We start from the raw sequence: 15,323 nt of genomic DNA on the forward strand, positions 1-15,323 counted from the left end.
GAGATTTTTTTATTGAGGCTCTGATACAATATTATTACAAGAAGGCACATGGGGACATTACTATAAGGGTATGTGTGCACGTGTGCGTATTACATGCAGTTACGCTGCGTTCTGCACCGCAGCGTAACTGCATGCGTCCTGCGTCCCCTGCACAATCTATGGAGATTGTGCAGGAGCCGTGCGCACGTGGCATGTTAGAATGCAGCGATTCGGCTGCTTGCCGAATCGCTGCGTTCTAAGAAGTGACATGTCACTTATTTCGTGCGTTCTGCATGCTGTCTATAGGGAGAGGCAGCATGCAGAGCGCACGAATCTGCCGGCACCATGCGCTTCAGAACGCAGCTTTTCAGCTGCGCTCTGAAGCGCACATTTTCGGTGCGGTGCAGAGCGCACACGTGCGCACATAGCCTTAATTGGCATATTGTGACAATCTATATATATAATTGCCTTATTCTGTCTGTCTGTCTTGCTCCAAAATGACGTCATTACAGTGACAACCGTTGCCACACTGCGCGCGCTAAAGAGCCTGCGACCAACAGCTCAGCTAACTTTTTTTTTTTTTTTTATATCATATGTAGTGTAGGGACCTACAAGCATGAGGTTCCCGTGACGAGGGTTGTAGGCTTACGTCTTATGGCCATAACGCTAACAAAAAACCTCAAAAACTTTTTTGTACAGGATACAGCCAGGCCCCTTTTTGTTAGGCCTTGCTATCAGAGTTTCTGTCCCTACGTAGCGCGCAGTGGGGGTACGGCTTGGCAGCCCGCCTGATCTAATAGTATGGGCGTCACCTAATAGGCTGCGGGTTTGTGACTGTGCGTCTGCTAGTGTGAACAGTGCTCTATGCAAGCCACCAGTGTGCAGTTTTACCATCCAGCCATCACCTCCTCCATATTTGGAAGTGCGTGTGAATGGCTCCACCTGCACCTGTGTTGCCTCCACCTAGTGGGGGTTTAGCTGTATCCTGCTGGAGTAGTAGTAGTCTTTTGGCCTGAGCAATATACAGCTGCAATTCCATCTTGCTGTAAGTAATGATATTTTCTTTTTGCTTTTTTATATCATATGTAGTGTAGGGACCTACAAGCATGAGGTTCCCGTGACGAGGGTTGTAGGCTTACGTCTTATGGCCATAACGCTAACAAAAAACCTCAAAAACTTTTTTGTACAGGATACAGCCAGGCCCCTTTTTGTTAGGCCTTGCTATCAGAGTTTCTGTCCCTACGTAGCGCGCAGTGGGGGTACGGCTTGGCAGCCCGCCTGATCTAATAGTATGGGCGTCACCTAATAGGCTGCGGGTTTGTGACTGTGCGTCTGCTAGTGTGAACAGTGCTCTATGCAAGCCACCAGTGTGCAGTTTTACCATCCAGCCATCACCTCCTCCATATTTGGAAGTGCGTGTGAATGGCTCCACCTGCACCTGTGTTGCCTCCACCTAGTGGGGGTTTAGCTGTATCCTGCTGGAGTAGTAGTAGTCTTTTGGCCTGAGCAATATACAGCTGCAATTCCATCTTGCTGTAAGTAATGATATTTTCTTTTTGCTTTTTTATATCATATGTAGTGTAGGGACCTACAAGCATGAGGTTCCCGTGACGAGGGTTGTAGGCTTACGTCTTATGGCCATAACGCTAACAAAAAACCTCAAAAACTTTTTTGTACAGGATACAGCCAGGCCCCTTTTTGTTAGGCCTTGCTATCAGAGTTTCTGTCCCTACGTAGCGCGCAGTGGGGGTACGGCTTGGCAGCCCGCCTGATCTAATAGTATGGGCGTCACCTAATAGGCTGCGGGTTTGTGACTGTGCGTCTGCTAGTGTGAACAGTGCTCTATGCAAGCCACCAGTGTGCAGTTTTACCATCCAGCCATCACCTCCTCCATATTTGGAAGTGCGTGTGAATGGCTCCACCTGCACCTGTGTTGCCTCCACCTAGTGGGGGTTTAGCTGTATCCTGCTGGAGTAGTAGTAGTCTTTTGGCCTGAGCAATATACAGCTGCAATTCCATCTTGCTGTAAGTAATGATATTTTCTTTTTGCTTTTTTATATCATATGTAGTGTAGGGACCTACAAGCATGAGGTTCCCGTGACGAGGGTTGTAGGCTTACGTCTTATGGCCATAACGCTAACAAAAAACCTCAAAAACTTTTTTGTACAGGATACAGCCAGGCCCCTTTTTGTTAGGCCTTGCTATCAGAGTTTCTGTCCCTACGTAGCGCGCAGTGGGGGTACGGCTTGGCAGCCCGCCTGATCTAATAGTATGGGCGTCACCTAATAGGCTGCGGGTTTGTGACTGTGCGTCTGCTAGTGTGAACAGTGCTCTATGCAAGCCACCAGTGTGCAGTTTTACCATCCAGCCATCACCTCCTCCATATTTGGAAGTGCGTGTGAATGGCTCCACCTGCACCTGTGTTGCCTCCACCTAGTGGGGGTTTAGCTGTATCCTGCTGGAGTAGTAGTAGTCTTTTGGCCTGAGCAATATACAGCTGCAATTCCATCTTGCTGTAAGTAATGATATTTTCTTTTTGCTTTTTTATATCATATGTAGTGTAGGGACCTACAAGCATGAGGTTCCCGTGACGAGGGTTGTAGGCTTACGTCTTATGGCCATAACGCTAACAAAAAACCTCAAAAACTTTTTTGTACAGGATACAGCCAGGCCCCTTTTTGTTAGGCCTTGCTATCAGAGTTTCTGTCCCTACGTAGCGCGCAGTGGGGGTACGGCTTGGCAGCCCGCCTGATCTAATAGTATGGGCGTCACCTAATAGGCTGCGGGTTTGTGACTGTGCGTCTGCTAGTGTGAACAGTGCTCTATGCAAGCCACCAGTGTGCAGTTTTACCATCCAGCCATCACCTCCTCCATATTTGGAAGTGCGTGTGAATGGCTCCACCTGCACCTGTGTTGCCTCCACCTAGTGGGGGTTTAGCTGTATCCTGCTGGAGTAGTAGTAGTCTTTTGGCCTGAGCAATATACAGCTGCAATTCCATCTTGCTGTAAGTAATGATATTTTCTTTTTGCTTTTTTATATCATATGTAGTGTAGGGACCTACAAGCATGAGGTTCCCGTGACGAGGGTTGTAGGCTTACGTCTTATGGCCATAACGCTAACAAAAAACCTCAAAAACTTTTTTGTACAGGATACAGCCAGGCCCCTTTTTGTTAGGCCTTGCTATCAGAGTTTCTGTCCCTACGTAGCGCGCAGTGGGGGTACGGCTTGGCAGCCCGCCTGATCTAATAGTATGGGCGTCACCTAATAGGCTGCGGGTTTGTGACTGTGCGTCTGCTAGTGTGAACAGTGCTCTATGCAAGCCACCAGTGTGCAGTTTTACCATCCAGCCATCACCTCCTCCATATTTGGAAGTGCGTGTGAATGGCTCCACCTGCACCTGTGTTGCCTCCACCTAGTGGGGGTTTAGCTGTATCCTGCTGGAGTAGTAGTAGTCTTTTGGCCTGAGCAATATACAGCTGCAATTCCATCTTGCTGTAAGTAATGATATTTTCTTTTTGCTTTTTTATATCATATGTAGTGTAGGGACCTACAAGCATGAGGTTCCCGTGACGAGGGTTGTAGGCTTACGTCTTATGGCCATAACGCTAACAAAAAACCTCAAAAACTTTTTTGTACAGGATACAGCCAGGCCCCTTTTTGTTAGGCCTTGCTATCAGAGTTTCTGTCCCTACGTAGCGCGCAGTGGGGGTACGGCTTGGCAGCCCGCCTGATCTAATAGTATGGGCGTCACCTAATAGGCTGCGGGTTTGTGACTGTGCGTCTGCTAGTGTGAACAGTGCTCTATGCAAGCCACCAGTGTGCAGTTTTACCATCCAGCCATCACCTCCTCCATATTTGGAAGTGCGTGTGAATGGCTCCACCTGCACCTGTGTTGCCTCCACCTAGTGGGGGTTTAGCTGTATCCTGCTGGAGTAGTAGTAGTCTTTTGGCCTGAGCAATATACAGCTGCAATTCCATCTTGCTGTAAGTAATGATATTTTCTTTTTGCTTTTTTATATCATATGTAGTGTAGGGACCTACAAGCATGAGGTTCCCGTGACGAGGGTTGTAGGCTTACGTCTTATGGCCATAACGCTAACAAAAAACCTCAAAAACTTTTTTGTACAGGATACAGCCAGGCCCCTTTTTGTTAGGCCTTGCTATCAGAGTTTCTGTCCCTACGTAGCGCGCAGTGGGGGTACGGCTTGGCAGCCCGCCTGATCTAATAGTATGGGCGTCACCTAATAGGCTGCGGGTTTGTGACTGTGCGTCTGCTAGTGTGAACAGTGCTCTATGCAAGCCACCAGTGTGCAGTTTTACCATCCAGCCATCACCTCCTCCATATTTGGAAGTGCGTGTGAATGGCTCCACCTGCACCTGTGTTGCCTCCACCTAGTGGGGGTTTAGCTGTATCCTGCTGGAGTAGTAGTAGTCTTTTGGCCTGAGCAATATACAGCTGCAATTCCATCTTGCTGTAAGTAATGATATTTTCTTTTTGCTTTTTTATATCATATGTAGTGTAGGGACCTACAAGCATGAGGTTCCCGTGACGAGGGTTGTAGGCTTACGTCTTATGGCCATAACGCTAACAAAAAACCTCAAAAACTTTTTTGTACAGGATACAGCCAGGCCCCTTTTTGTTAGGCCTTGCTATCAGAGTTTCTGTCCCTACGTAGCGCGCAGTGGGGGTACGGCTTGGCAGCCCGCCTGATCTAATAGTATGGGCGTCACCTAATAGGCTGCGGGTTTGTGACTGTGCGTCTGCTAGTGTGAACAGTGCTCTATGCAAGCCACCAGTGTGCAGTTTTACCATCCAGCCATCACCTCCTCCATATTTGGAAGTGCGTGTGAATGGCTCCACCTGCACCTGTGTTGCCTCCACCTAGTGGGGGTTTAGCTGTATCCTGCTGGAGTAGTAGTAGTCTTTTGGCCTGAGCAATATACAGCTGCAATTCCATCTTGCTGTAAGTAATGATATTTTCTTTTTGCTTTTTTATATCATATGTAGTGTAGGGACCTACAAGCATGAGGTTCCCGTGACGAGGGTTGTAGGCTTACGTCTTATGGCCATAACGCTAACAAAAAACCTCAAAAACTTTTTTGTACAGGATACAGCCAGGCCCCTTTTTGTTAGGCCTTGCTATCAGAGTTTCTGTCCCTACGTAGCGCGCAGTGGGGGTACGGCTTGGCAGCCCGCCTGATCTAATAGTATGGGCGTCACCTAATAGGCTGCGGGTTTGTGACTGTGCGTCTGCTAGTGTGAACAGTGCTCTATGCAAGCCACCAGTGTGCAGTTTTACCATCCAGCCATCACCTCCTCCATATTTGGAAGTGCGTGTGAATGGCTCCACCTGCACCTGTGTTGCCTCCACCTAGTGGGGGTTTAGCTGTATCCTGCTGGAGTAGTAGTAGTCTTTTGGCCTGAGCAATATACAGCTGCAATTCCATCTTGCTGTAAGTAATGATATTTTCTTTTTGCTTTTTTATATCATATGTAGTGTAGGGACCTACAAGCATGAGGTTCCCGTGACGAGGGTTGTAGGCTTACGTCTTATGGCCATAACGCTAACAAAAAACCTCAAAAACTTTTTTGTACAGGATACAGCCAGGCCCCTTTTTGTTAGGCCTTGCTATCAGAGTTTCTGTCCCTACGTAGCGCGCAGTGGGGGTACGGCTTGGCAGCCCGCCTGATCTAATAGTATGGGCGTCACCTAATAGGCTGCGGGTTTGTGACTGTGCGTCTGCTAGTGTGAACAGTGCTCTATGCAAGCCACCAGTGTGCAGTTTTACCATCCAGCCATCACCTCCTCCATATTTGGAAGTGCGTGTGAATGGCTCCACCTGCACCTGTGTTGCCTCCACCTAGTGGGGGTTTAGCTGTATCCTGCTGGAGTAGTAGTAGTCTTTTGGCCTGAGCAATATACAGCTGCAATTCCATCTTGCTGTAAGTAATGATATTTTCTTTTTGCTTTTTTATATCATATGTAGTGTAGGGACCTACAAGCATGAGGTTCCCGTGACGAGGGTTGTAGGCTTACGTCTTATGGCCATAACGCTAACAAAAAACCTCAAAAACTTTTTTGTACAGGATACAGCCAGGCCCCTTTTTGTTAGGCCTTGCTATCAGAGTTTCTGTCCCTACGTAGCGCGCAGTGGGGGTACGGCTTGGCAGCCCGCCTGATCTAATAGTATGGGCGTCACCTAATAGGCTGCGGGTTTGTGACTGTGCGTCTGCTAGTGTGAACAGTGCTCTATGCAAGCCACCAGTGTGCAGTTTTACCATCCAGCCATCACCTCCTCCATATTTAGAAGTGCGTGTGAATGGCTCCACCTGCACCTGTGTTGCCTCCACCTAGTGGGGGTTTAGCTGTATCCTGCTGGAGTAGTAGTAGTCTTTTGGCCTGAGCAATATACAGCTGCAATTCCATCTTGCTGTAAGTAATGATATTTTCTTTTTGCTTTTTTATATCATATGTAGTGTAGGGACCTACAAGCATGAGGTTCCCGTGACGAGGGTTGTAGGCTTACGTCTTATGGCCATAACGCTAACAAAAAACCTCAAAAACTTTTTTGTACAGGATACAGCCAGGCCCCTTTTTGTTAGGCCTTGCTATCAGAGTTTCTGTCCCTACGTAGCGCGCAGTGGGGGTACGGCTTGGCAGCCCGCCTGATCTAATAGTATGGGCGTCACCTAATAGGCTGCGGGTTTGTGACTGTGCGTCTGCTAGTGTGAACAGTGCTCTATGCAAGCCACCAGTGTGCAGTTTTACCATCCAGCCATCACCTCCTCCATATTTGGAAGTGCGTGTGAATGGCTCCACCTGCACCTGTGTTGCCTCCACCTAGTGGGGGTTTAGCTGTATCCTGCTGGAGTAGTAGTAGTCTTTTGGCCTGAGCAATATACAGCTGCAATTCCATCTTGCTGTAAGTAATGATATTTTCTTTTTGCTTTTTTATATCATATGTAGTGTAGGGACCTACAAGCATGAGGTTCCCGTGACGAGGGTTGTAGGCTTACGTCTTATGGCCATAACGCTAACAAAAAACCTCAAAAACTTTTTTGTACAGGATACAGCCAGGCCCCTTTTTGTTAGGCCTTGCTATCAGAGTTTCTGTCCCTACGTAGCGCGCAGTGGGGGTACGGCTTGGCAGCCCGCCTGATCTAATAGTATGGGCGTCACCTAATAGGCTGCGGGTTTGTGACTGTGCGTCTGCTAGTGTGAACAGTGCTCTATGCAAGCCACCAGTGTGCAGTTTTACCATCCAGCCATCACCTCCTCCATATTTGGAAGTGCGTGTGAATGGCTCCACCTGCACCTGTGTTGCCTCCACCTAGTGGGGGTTTAGCTGTATCCTGCTGGAGTAGTAGTAGTCTTTTGGCCTGAGCAATATACAGCTGCAATTCCATCTTGCTGTAAGTAATGATATTTTCTTTTTGCTTTTTTATATTATTGGAGACACTTTAACATAGGGATTTTTTGATGGAATATTATTTGTAGACCTAATCATTTTTTTATACACAGAACTGACCAGTAATAATTTCTAATAAAGAGCCACGGATGGCATTAGTATTATAAGGAGACACAGAAGTTCATCATCATCATCATCATCATCATCAACATCATTATTATAAAGAGGCACGGGGGGCATTATTATTATAAAGAGGTAGGGGGCATTATTATAAGGATGCACAGGGGGACATTATTATTATTATTATTATAAGAAGATGCAGGGATTCATCAATATTATAAGGAGGCACAGTGGTGCATTATTATTATTATTATTATAAGGATTCATAATTACTATAATCATGGGTGCACTATTTTTACAAGAAAGCACAGGGGAGCATTTTTATTATAAAAAGACACAGACGTTATTTTTTGTTATTATTATTATGAGGCACAATGAGGTATTACCGTATATTAAAAGGCGCGGAGAGATTTTTTTATTGAGGCTCTGATACAATATTATTACAAGAAGGCACATGGGGACATTACTATAAGGGTATGTGTGCACGTGTGCGTATTACATGCAGTTACGCTGCGTTCTGCACCGCAGCGTAACTGCATGCGTCCTGCGTCCCCTGCACAATCTATGGAGATTGTGCAGGAGCCGTGCGCACGTGGCATGTTAGAATGCAGCGATTCGGCTGCTTGCCGAATCGCTGCGTTCTAAGAAGTGACATGTCACTTCTTTCGTGCGTTCTGCATGCTGTCTATAGGGAGAGGCAGCATGCAGAGCGCACGAATCTGCCGGCACCATGCGCTTCAGAACGCAGCTTTTCAGCTGCGCTCTGAAGCGCACATTTTCGGTGCGGTGCAGAGCGCACACGTGCGCACATAGCCTTAATTGGCATATTGTGACAATCTATATATATAATTGCCTTATTCTGTCTGTCTGTCTTGCTCCAAAATGACGTCATTACAGTGACAACCGTTGCCACACTGCGCGCGCTAAAGAGCCTGCGACCAACAGCTCAGCTAACTGAACAGCCCGACGGGCCGACAGGACGACGCCCGACACTTTTCCCCGCACCCACACAGAGCCCCGACTCCCCAGTGAGTGCTGCACCCCCGGTAGCCCACACCGGCAACCCAGCAGACACATACCCACCGCTCGCCTCCGCCCTCCGCACATATTACCCCACTCGGCTCCACCCCCCGCACTCTGCCCTCCGCATGTATACACTGAACACACACACGAATAGTCACCTGTCCCCAGCCATGCAGTCCCCAGCACTGACATCCTCAGTGCCATGGCCCCGCTCGGCTCCACCCCCCCCGCACTCCGCCCCAGCACACATTACCTCACTCGGCTCTGCCCTCCGCATGTATACACTGAACAGACACACACCTGGATAGTCACCTGTCCCCAGCCATGCAGTCCCCGGCACTGACGTCCTCAGCGCCATGGCCCCGCTCGGCTCCACCACCCCCGCACTCCGTCCCCAACACACATTACCCCGCTCGGCTCCGCCCCCCGCACTCTGCATGTAGACACTGAACACACACACACACCTGGATAGTCACCTGTCCCCAGCCATGCAGTCCCTGGTACTGATGTCCTCAGCGCCATGGCCCCGCTCGGCTCCACCTAACCCGCACTCTGACCCCTGCACACATTACCCCGTAGGATGGGGGCACATGTCAGGATGGTGGCTGCATCACGATGGGGGGCACATACCAGCATTGGGCCACATCACAGCATCAGCATATTTTTACTTAACTTTACACTGTTCATGGCCTTCTTTCATTACAAGCCATGGACATCATTAAACATTAGACTCATCTATTAAAACTGTTCCTTCTGTTGTTTGTCATTTTAAAACCAATAAACAATTATAAGAATACTAAATTAAGCCTAACCCATCCAGTCCATTCATTACCTTATTACTCAATCTGCTACCCTACATACACATTCTAGACTACCCGATACGTAAGAATCGGGCCACCTTCAAGTAGTATTATAAATAAGCAAAGAATGGGCATTAAGCAGGCACAGGAGGGCATAATTAGTATGAGTAGGCAAGGGGCACTTTTACTATGTGGAAGCAAAGAGAGGCCACTATTTACATGGAGGCAAAGTGGTGATCATGGCATTATTGTATGGGGACACATAAATATTACTTAGGGCATTGGTTATACCATTATATGGTTTGTTTATGGTGAGGGGATGTGAAGACAGTGCTGAAAAAGCAAAAAAAAAAACAAAAACGGCTAAAGCTGTCTGTGTCTTACATTCTACAGAGACAATTCTTGGGTAGAAGTAGTCATGGCGGTCTGCGCCAAATGAAAAAGAAATGGGAAAGTGAATGACTAGGATCAGTGCGTACTCTGGATTTATCTGTAGAGTGTAAACATATATGGTCTGCAGAGCACTGTGTAGAACTAATATCTATCATTATATGGTATTATCAGTATTAGTACAGTAGTTGTGATCAGCATGGTGGTATTATTACTAGTATATACTGTATGCTCGTAATATGTGGTTATGGCCTGGCTGTATTATATATCTCTTATATTCCAGCATTGATAGTATTATTGCTCATTGTAGGTTGGATTTAAAAAGGGCTCTTCTTTTCAGCTGTAAGCAGCGACCCCTAAGAAGACTCTGAAGACATGCTCATTTGAACTGCAAACAGAAATTTCCCAAACAGCGCTCCAAAAGCAACAAATGTGAATATCTCTGAAATGGAACATCACTGAAAACAGTTGTAAAATCAAGGGAGAGCAGGGATATTCCCAAGGTATTTAACTCAATTAGGGTGTGGGGCGCAGCAGCGTGGGCATGTGTGGTTTCAAATGTCAGAGCTAAATTTCAGTCAGAGTCTGGCCACGGGTATGGGCACTGTTGGACATTTTACATTCGGGTCCCGAATTTTCAAAGTGAAGACAATTCTCTTTGAGCTAAACAATCTGTATTGGAAGTGTACCTGTAATAGGTGGTGTGAGACTGTGACCGGGGTTATCTATGACGGCCGGTATGTCTCGCCCCGGTTGTGCTCACTCCATGATAGAAAGTAACTCCACTCCAGGGTTAATGCTGTTTCCCTACAGGCTGAAGGAAGGGTTAAAAGGAAACAGGAACAAGGGCGGGTGTGTCGGGTGTGAGGGAGTGAACACAACTCCCTGAGTTCTCTGCCAGAGAGGCACATGTGTACTGTTGTGGACTTTTGTTTGGATATTAAACCGTGTGCTGTGACCCTTGGTGCCTGGATCCCGTGTCTTCTGCTGCGCAGCCGACCACGCTACCTCACATATGGTGGAGAATCGGCGGGCATGCCAGCCCGGTGAGGTGTAGCTTCCATTTCTGGTGACCCGGTAGCACATGTCCTGGATTCAAGCGGCTATACTACAGCCCAAACCCGGCGACGCTATGGAGGAAATACTAAAGCAGCAGCAACAGATCAATGCACACCTGCTCCGGTCGTTGGATCATCAGCAGCACTCTTTGAAATTGCAGGAACAAAGGCACCAAGAACAGATGGTTCTCCTGGCCAAGTCGATCCGTGCCGGACCGGCAGCAACAACCCCGGGACCGGGTGACGACGGCAGCGTCCGGAAAGCGGTGAGACAAGCGTTGCAAAAGATGACCCCGGGGGATGATGTGGAAGTGTTCCTGGCGGTGTTTGAGCGGGTGGCCGAGCGGGAAAAGCTGCCGACCCCCCAGTGGGCTGAGGTATTGTCGCCCTATCTGACGGGGGAGCCCCAAAAAGCGTACCTGGACCTCTGTACCGAGGACGCCTTAGAATATGCGACCCTGAAAGCCGAAATACTTGCTCGGATGGGGGTGAATACCTATGTACGGGCTCAGCGGATAAATCAGTGGTTCTATGAGGAAGCCAAACCCGTACGCTCCCAGGCCTATGACTTGTTGCATCTCGTAAAGAAGTGGTTGCAGCCTGACACTCTGAGCCCGGCGCAAATGGTGGAAAGGGTAGTAGTTGATCGTTTTGTGCGCACTTTACCTGTCACCATTCAACGGTGGGTAGGGCAGGGCGACCCAAGTACCCTGGACCAATTAGTGGGCCTGGTAGAGCGGCATGTGGCTACGCAGGATTTGATACGGGACACTGAGACTTTGCGTACCGCTCGTCGGTCCGGCCCCTCCAAGCCTAGGGCCAAGGACCCACCGCTGACACCGGGGCAGGAGTCCGCTACCGTCCCATCTGAGGCCGCGCCCTCCGTCCCTGAGGTCCGGAAGGCTATATACCCTAAACGACAACTCGTCAAGGGGGTTTCCTTCCCTATTAGATGTTGGCGGTGCCAGCGGGTGGGACATATGGAAGCCCAGTGTCCACTCACCACGGAGCCCATGGATTGTGGGGTTACCCGGCGGGGTTCAATGTATGCTCAGGTGGTGTGTACCGCTGACCTGGTCTCCCCAGAGACTGAGCCCCACTTGTGCCAAATACAGGTGAATGGATGTCCGGTTACAGGCTTGTTGGATTCCGGAAGCTTAGTGACCCTTGTGCGATCAACCTTGAGGGCTAAAGTAAAGGCCACAGGACGTACCGTGGGGGTGGTTTGCATACATGGGGACCGCCGAGACTATCCCACGGGGATTGTCACCATCACAGCACCTTGCGGTCAGGTGCAACATGAGGTGGCACTTATTAACACTCTTCCCTATGACGTGATCCTAGGAAGGGATCTGCCCTATTTTTGGACTTTATGGAAGGGACCTCCTAAGTCCCCTCAGATATTGGTCAGTCCGGGACCTGAGCCCTACAATCCTGAATCCGGGACGCCTGCCGTAGGGGTCCCCATGATAGGGACAGAATGTGAACCCGATAGGTCGCCCCTAGAGGTATTGGCAGGAGAGGCTGAGACGGTCGAGCCCATCCCGGAGTTGGAGGCGTCCCCGGATACGTTTGGGACAGCCCAACTCCAGGACCCTTCATTAATACATGCCCGGAGTCGGGTGACAGTAGTTGACGGGGTGGCACAGCTGCCCGGTGCCCAGGTAAGGTACCCCCATTTCGCTCTTAAGCAGGATTTACTCTACCGGGTAGATGAAATACGGGGCGTGGGGGTAGAGCAGTTGGTGGTGCCCCAGCCGTATCGCCGGCGGGTCCTCGACTTGGCTCATAAACACCTGATGAGTGGCCACCTAGGGGTCAAGAAAACGCAGGAGCGAATATTGCAAAGGTTCTATTGGCCCGGGGTCTTTGGGGAGGTAAAACGGTTCTGCGAAACCTGCCCGGAGTGTCAGCTTACCGCACCCCTGACCCACTTTCGCAGTCCGTTGGTACCGGTACCCATTATAGAAGTCCCTTTTGAACGGATAGGGATGGATCTGGTGGGGCCCCTCGTAAAGTCCGCTCGGGGGCACCAACACATCCTAGTGATCGTTGACTATGCCACCCGGTATCCAGAGGCGATACCTCTCAGACATACTGCGGCGAAGCTTATAGCTCGGGAGTTGTTTGCTGTGTTCTGCCGGGTGGGGTTGCCCAAGGAGATCCTTACGGATCAGGGGACCCCATTCATGTCTAAAGTAACCAAAGAGCTATGCCGGCTACTCCAGATCAAGCAGTTGCGTACGTCTGTGTATCATCCTCAGACGGATGGGTTAGTAGAACGATTCAATAAAACCCTGAAAACCATGCTCAAAAGGGTGATCTCCAAAGACGGGAAAGACTGGGATATGATGCTTCCCTATTTGATGTTTGCCATACGAGAGGTGCCACAGGCATCCACGGGGTTTTCGCCTTTTGAATTGTTATACGGGCGACATCCCCGGGGATTGTTGGACCTGGCAAAGGAAACATGGGAGCAAGAGCCCACCCCCCATAAAAGTGTGATTGAACACATTTTAGGAATGCAGAACCGCATAAGCGCGGTCATGCCAATTGTGAAGGAGCATTTACAGGAGGCTCAGGCCGCGCAAAGCGGCCACTACAATAGACAAACCACCGTGCGGACCTTTAAACCCGGGGATCGGGTGTTGGTTTTAATCCCCACGGCGGAGAGTAAATTCCTGGCTCAGTGGCAAGGCCCCTACGAGATAAAGGAAAGAGTCGGGGTGGTCAACTATAAAGTATTGCAGCCCGGTAGGCGGAAACCCGAACAAATATACCATATCAACCTATTAAAACCTTGGCAGGAACGGGAAAGCCTGATGGTTGTTTTCTCCCCATCTCCCTCCTCTTCGGGTCGTTCACATCCGGCTCCAACGACCTCCGGAGAGGACGAACCGGAAGTAAGGATTGGAGAAGCCCTCACCAAGACACAGAGGCGAGAGGCCAGACGGCTGGTTCAGCAGAACCCCGATGTCTTCTCCGAGCTGCCTGGTAGGACCAGTCTGATACGACATGACATTGTCACCGAGCCTCACCTGAAGGTACGCCTGAAGTCATACCGGGTGCCGGAGGCTCGAAGACAAGCCATATCAGAGGAAGTGAAGACAATGCTACGCCTGGGGGTCATCGAAAAATCCCGGAGTGAATGGGCTAGTCCCATTGTCCTAATACCAAAACCCGATGGCTCCTTAAGGTTCTGCAATGACTTTAGGAGATTGAACGAAGTATCCAAGTTCGATCTCTACCCCATGCCCCGGGTGGATGAGCTGATTGATAGGCTGGGACAGGCGCGATATTTCACCACGCTCGACCTGACCAAGGGGTACTGGCAGGTGCCACTGACGGAGTCCGCCAAGGAGAAAACCGCTTTTGTTACGCCGGAGGGTCTCTTCCACTATGTTGTCTTGCCTTTTGGGTTACATGGCGCTCCGGCCACGTTCCAGAGGTTGATGGACTTGGTGCTGGAACCCCACCAGGCGTATGCATCAGCGTACCTTGATGACATCATTATTTACAGCTCTGAGTGGCAGACCCACTTGGAACAGGTACAAGCGGTGGTGAACGCGCTCCGAACAGCCGGATTGACAGCCAATCCCAAGAAATGTGCGTTGGGGCTCACGGAAGCCCGCTACTTGGGCTACGTAATAGGCCAAGGAGTGATTAAGCCTCAAATTAACAAAGTTGAGGCGATTCAGAAGTGGCCTAGACCCCTGACCACGAAGCAGGTTAGGGCTTTCCTGGGTATCATGGGGTATTACAGGAGGTTTGTAAAAGATTTTGCGGGACTATCAGCCCCCTTGACGGACCTTCTCAAAGGCAAGAAGTCCGTCATGGTGCGCTGGACTTCGCAGGCCGAGGACTCCTTCCGGGCCTTGAAGGGGGTCCTGTGCAGACAGCCCGTTCTTGTCAACCCTGATTTCCGGAAGGAGTTCATAGTACAGACTGACGCCTCGGAGGTCGGCCTGGGTGCAGTGCTGTCTCAGGTAGTTCAGGGGGAGGAACACCCCGTCACCTTCTTAAGTAGGAAGCTCACCCCTCCCGAGCGGAATTATAGCGTAGTGGAGAAGGAGTGCCTGGCGATCAAGTGGGCCTTGGAGTCCCTACGCTATTACCTGCTGGGACGGCAGTTTCGCTTGGTGACGGATCACTCTCCGCTGGTCTGGATGAGGTCCGCCAAGGAACGGAATGCCCGGGTTACCCGGTGGTTCCTTTCTCTGCAGAACTTCCGGTTTACGGTTGAACACCGGGCCGGTAGGTTGCAGGGCAACGCCGATGCCTTGTCCCGCGGCCTGTGTTTGATGGCGGGAGTTCAACCCTGCACGCTTGAACTGAGGGGGGGGGTATGTGAAACTGTGACCGGGGTTATCTATGACGGCCGGTATGTCTCGCCCCGGTTGTGCTCACTCCATGATAGAAAGTAACTCCACTCCAGGGTTAATGCTGTTTCCCTACAGGCTGAAGGAAGGGTTAAAAGGAAACAGGAACAAGGGCGGGTGTGCCGGGTGTGAGGGAGTGAACACAACTCCCTGAGTTCTTTGC

The sequence above is a fragment of the Anomaloglossus baeobatrachus genome, chromosome 4 (genome assembly GCF_048569485.1).
Source record: "Anomaloglossus baeobatrachus isolate aAnoBae1 chromosome 4, aAnoBae1.hap1, whole genome shotgun sequence".
In the NCBI taxonomy this organism is placed as follows: domain Eukaryota; kingdom Metazoa; phylum Chordata; class Amphibia; order Anura; family Aromobatidae; genus Anomaloglossus; species Anomaloglossus baeobatrachus.